This window comes from Schistocerca gregaria, unplaced genomic scaffold (assembly GCF_023897955.1).
Source record: "Schistocerca gregaria isolate iqSchGreg1 unplaced genomic scaffold, iqSchGreg1.2 ptg000418l, whole genome shotgun sequence".
Lineage (NCBI taxonomy): Eukaryota > Metazoa > Arthropoda > Insecta > Orthoptera > Acrididae > Schistocerca > Schistocerca gregaria.
Window position 1 is genome coordinate 6,332,761 of NW_026061850.1, and position 5,901 is coordinate 6,338,661.

Below are 5,901 nucleotides of genomic sequence, written 5' to 3' on the forward strand. Positions count from 1 at the left end.
AGTTATTGACTCAATCTCTCTCTTGTTTGTATCACAGAGGAGTATTTCAGACGTCAATCTCAGAAAGGTATTTGCGAAGAAATTTGTATGATTTCCTGTTGAAACTAAATTTTTATTTAGCTTGATTGTGACTACTTCTAACATTTTGATATAATTCGCCCTATGTTCTACATGAAATCATTATCCCACTAGTCAGCCAACTGTGCTGTCTATTACTGCTAGTACCCCATTCAGAATGTTCTAATGGAAAACAACTCTCAAAGAGCATGAGAAATGTGCCATGGAAAGCATTGTATTTATCATCTGTATTATTGGCACTATAAACATCTTGCCACTCTTGTTCCTTGACAAGTTTTAAAAACACTCTATTGCTGTTGGATTGACTTTCCTACGTTCTTTGTAACTAAATATGACATTGGGTTGAGTACAAAAACCTTTTAGTGTTAAAATTTGTGCATTATGGTCTGAAAGGCCATTCCCTTTTTTACTAACAGGATGCCCATCTAGTATTGAAGAACGAATAAAAATATTGTCTATAATTGTGCTACTATTCGCCTGCACCCTAGTTTGAAAAAAAAAAAAAAAAAAAAAAAACAAAACACAGTTGGCATCAGATCATATGAATTTAGGAGATCTACCAACATCATTTTTCTTGGGACCGAGCGAGGTGGCGCAGTGGTTAAGGCACTGGACTCACATTCGGGAGGACGACGGTTCAGTCCCGCGTTCAGCCATCTTGATTCAGGTTTTCCGTGATTTCCCTAAATCACTCCCGGCAAATTCTGGGTTAGTTCCTCTCAAAGGGCATGGCCGACTTCCTTCCCAATCCTTCCCTAATCCGATGAGACCAATGACATCGCTGTCTGGTCTCCTTCCCCAAACAACCCAACCCCCCTTTTTCTTGCACAATCATATACAAAATTAATATTGAATTCCCCACATATAACTACTTTCTGGTACTTCCTACAAAGTGAATCAAGAACCCTCTCTAGCTTAAGCAAAAATGCTCTGAAGTTTGAGTTAGAGGCCCTATAAACACCAGCAATTAGAAGTTGAGTTTCACTAAATTCAACAAATGCTGCACAACTTTCAAATATCTGTTCAGTGCAGTGTCGTGATAAGTCTATGGACTCAAATAACGTACTGTTTTTTATGTACGGAGACACCTCCCCACCCCGCAAGGAACTCCTTGAGAAACAGCCAGGTAATATGTAGCCTGGTAAAGGAAGCCTATAAATTATCAATTTATTGAAGTGGTGCTCTGATATACAAATAATTTCAGCGTTAACATCTGTTAGCAGTTCACTAACTTTATCTCTAATAACTCTTATATTCTGATGAAATATGCCAATTCCTTCTCTACTTGGAAACATTACATCCTCTGGAGGAGAGCCCTTAGAGGCACGCCGGCCGCGGTGGTCTTGCGGTTCTAAGCGCTCAGTTCGGAACCGCGCGACTGCTACGGTCGCAGGTTCGAATCCTGCCTCGGGCATGGATGTGTGTGACGTCCTTAGGTTAGTTAGGTTTAATTAGTTCTAAGTTCTAGGCGACTGATGTCCCCATATGTTAATTTGCATAGTGCTCAGAGCCATTAGAACCATTTTTGAACCTTAGAGGCACTTCCTTTAAGCTGGTATACCAATCAGCTGACTTCAGTATTAAAAAGGTGCAGCTCTAACACCAAATACTACAGGAATTTTTCCATGAGTGACACCACTACCGCCACCACCACCCACTACACTGTCACCTATAAGCTTAGGTAGCCTCTCCTTCGCATACCTATTGAGGTGCAGGCCATGCCTAGTGAAACCCCATCTACTGATAGACCCAACTGGCACCACTGAGATGTGATCCATGCCCTCTCCCATCACTGCACTCCCCAGCCCCACAATTACGCCCCCAACAGCCGCATTAAGGTGTGGCCGATCATTATGCTGAAACAGTTGCACGAAAAGCACATTAGTGCCACCAGTTTGAGTAGCTATCTTAACCAAGTCACCACTGACATCATACCCCCTGTCCCTATTGCGACTGCTCCCAGCACCACCCACTATCACTACCTGATCCTCCTTTGTAAAATTCTTACATAACTCCCCTATGCTTTCAGCCACCTGAGCCAACCCTGCATTAGGCTTCACAATGCTTGTGACCTGGTACTCACTCCACAAAACTTCTTGCAAATGCTGGCCCACACCTCTACCCGGTAACTACCTAGCAGCAGAACCTAGGCCTCCTAATTGCTGAGGACGGCTGCAAGTTACCTCCATATACAGCTACACGAGGCTCCTCTCCGCTCAACTTTGACAGTTTGTCGTATCTATTGCATGTATGCAAAGTAAAACTGTCTGACTACCTCCTTTTCCTATCTATCTTCTTGTCAACTGCCAGTTCCCATTCCCCAGCACCCTTCACCCTCCTCAACTTATCTAGTTCCTCCTTTGCGCATTGTAACTGCACCTGAAGGGCACAGATCTTACGCTCCTGCTCCTCTATTAACTTGTTTCTATTACAGATTCTACATTCCCAGGACAGGATCACCCTCAAATGACCACTGGCTTCCCCACCGCATTCCCCCCAATGAAAATACTTTGAACAAATCCCACAGCTTAATCCACTACTCACAAACCTACGACATAGCAATCACTTCTCACTCACGATAAAATTTTACAGTTACTAAAAAAACTATACGTCTACGTTACCAAAGTTCAGTTACAAAAGCAGCACTATTTAAGAACTAACAACTATGGTCTCGAAATTCTCTGCCTACTAAGAAAGCAGCTACTTGTATTAATACTACTACAACACAGCCGATACCAATACCAGCAAAACTTCACAAAATTATTGGCTAAAACCAAAAAATTTAAACTAAACGCCAGTTGAAAACTAAAGCACGAAATTTACTAAACGACTTCAACACACTGAAAACTCTATAAAACACAGCGAGCGAACGATTACAAGAGTTTATTAAGTCATTATTTCGCCAAAAATGGCAAGCAACACCACTGCAATCTATTCAGTTTAATAACGTATTACAGAGCACAAACAAGTTCGTCAGTACTTAGCTTATAACCGCTGCAGATGCAGTGCACGCCGCAAAATGTAAACACGCTGATGAGGCGCGAGGCTTAGACGAACCATGGAAGCACACTTACACATAATATACCACTCGAGTCAATACCACAGGAAGAAACACTGAGATAAATGAATATCCACTAATAATTTGCTTTTACGGCAAAAATAATAACACAAAAAACTTTAAAATCCGTAAATGAAGTCTAAAATTTATAAAACATTAACAAGCTATTTCAACAGCAGTGCAGCTCACGTGACGTCACACCCATGATGATCTGCCCCCCCCCCCCCCCCCTGGGAAGGTGGCTATCTACCCCACCTTCGAAATATGCCTATCTATCCCCCTCAGAAGATATCTACCGAGCTACCCATCCATGGAAGATCTCTGTCAACCTGCACCTCCCCTCCCCCCTCAGATGATGTCTGTGTACCTACCCACACCCTTGGAATATGTCTGTCTACCTAAACCCCCCCCCCCTTAGAATATGTATGACTACCTACCCCTCCCCACAGAATATGAATGTCTACCTACCCCACCCCTCGGGAGATGTCTGTGTACCTACCCCTCTAAGATGATATCTACCTACACCTCCCACATCGGAAGATTTCATACTACCTCTACCCCATCGAAAGCTGTCTGTCTCTCATCGCCCCACCACCTAATATGTAATTCTACCTACTTGCTCCTTATAAAATGTCAGTCTACGTAACTCTCCACAGGAGATGTCTGTCTACCTGCCCCCTCGTCAGATGTCTGCCTACCTCACCCCCCTAAGGAAGATGTTTGTCCACCTACCTCACCCTGTGAAGATGTCTATCTATACCCCCACAAAAACTCTCTCCCCACCTCGTAAGATGTCTATCACCCTGAAAGATGTCTCTCAACACCCCCCCCCCCACACACTAAGGAGAAGTCTATCTACCTACCTGCCCTCTCGGAATTTGTCTGTCTACCTATCCCAACCCCTACTCAGCCCCCCCACTCGGAAGTTGTTTACCCCTGTCTCGGAAGATGTCTAGAGACCCCCAAACTTTGGAAGGTGTCTTCCAGCCCCTCAGGCGATGTCTGTCTACCCCCCCCCCCCTCAGAAGATGTCTGTCAGCATACCAACCACCCTGGAATTAGTCTGTCTACCTACCAACTGCCTCGGAATATATCTGTCTACCTCCCACCTCGGAAAATGTCTTCCAAACACAGTCTCAGAAAAGCCCAGTCTACCAACTGCCAAATTTCAACCCCCAGAAGATTTCTATCCAACCCCCCCCCCCCCACTCGGAATATGTCTATCTACCTCCACTCTTGGTAGCTATCTACACCTCCCTCTCAGAGAATCTCTAACCCCACTCTCATAGGATGTCTACCTACCCTCACCACCATTCGAAGATGTCTACCCCTTGGAGGATGTCTACTCCACCTGGAATATGTCTGTCTACCCACGTTGGATGATGTCTGTCTATCTACTCAGCCCCCCTGGGAAGATGTCTGTTAAACTACCACCCCTTGGAATTTGTTTATCTATCATTACCTGCACAAAATATGTCCATCAACCTACAATCTCCTTCTGAAGATATCTGTCTACCTACAGCTCCCGCTTGGAAGATGTCTGTCTACCTACAAACCCTCAGAAGACGTCTGTCTACCTATCTCCACATCAGAAAATGTCTCTCATCTCCCCACCCTTAGAATATGTCTGTCTACCTACACTCCCCATCGGAAATGTCTGTCTACCTAAGCTCCCTCAAACCATGTCCGATTAGCTGTCCACCCCGGAAGATGTCTGTCTACCTACCCAACCATCAGAAGATGTCTGTGTACCTACCCCTCCCCCTCGGAAAATGTCTGTCTCTCATCCCCCTACCCTGAGTATATGTCTGTCTACTTACCTGCCCCCCCTTGGAAAGATCTCTGTATACCTAAACCCAGCCCTCAGAAGATGTATGACTACCTACCCCTTCCATTGGAAGATGTATGTTTTCCAACCCTCCCTTCGGAATATTTCTGCCTACCTACCATCTATCACAAAGGATGTCTGTCAGCCTACAATTCCTTACTGGTGTCTGTCTACATACCCACCCACACTCGGAAGAAGTTTGTCTACCTGCCACTCCTTAGGAAATGTTGGTCTACCAAACCCCTTAGAAGATGTCTGTCTACCTATACACCTCTGATAAGACTGTCTACCTAACCCCCTCTGTAGATGCCTGTCTACCTACCCCCTTGGAATATGTCCGTCCTCCTACAACTCTTCAGAATATGTCTGCCTACCTACCCCCCTCTTGTAAGATATCTGTCTACATATCCCCCCCCCCCCCCCCCGCATGATCTGTCTACCTACCCCCTTCCCCTGTCATAAGATGAATGTCTACCTAAACCCCTCAGAAGATGTATGCCTATCTACCCCCTTCAAATGATTCGATTTTATCCCTCCTGTGGGAGATATCTGTCTCCCTACCCCTACCTCTGAGGATATCTGTCTGCCTACCCAACCCCCCCCCTCTCGGAAGTTGTTAAACTACCACTCCTCTGGGAAGATATCTACTCCCACATCAGAGAATGTCCACACCCCTCTTGTAGGATGTCTGTATACCAAAACGCATACTTTGGAAGATGTCTCCCCCCCTTTGAAAGATGTCTGTCTACCATGAACACCCCTCAGAAGATGTCTGAGTACTGAACTCACCCTCAGAATATATCTCCTCCTTACCTACCCCCCCTCCCTTGGAATATGTCTGTCTACCTACCCATTTCCCATAAGAAGATGACTGTCTACCTTATTCCCCTCAGAAGGTGTATGTCTACATGCCACACCTCGGAACATGTCTGCCTAC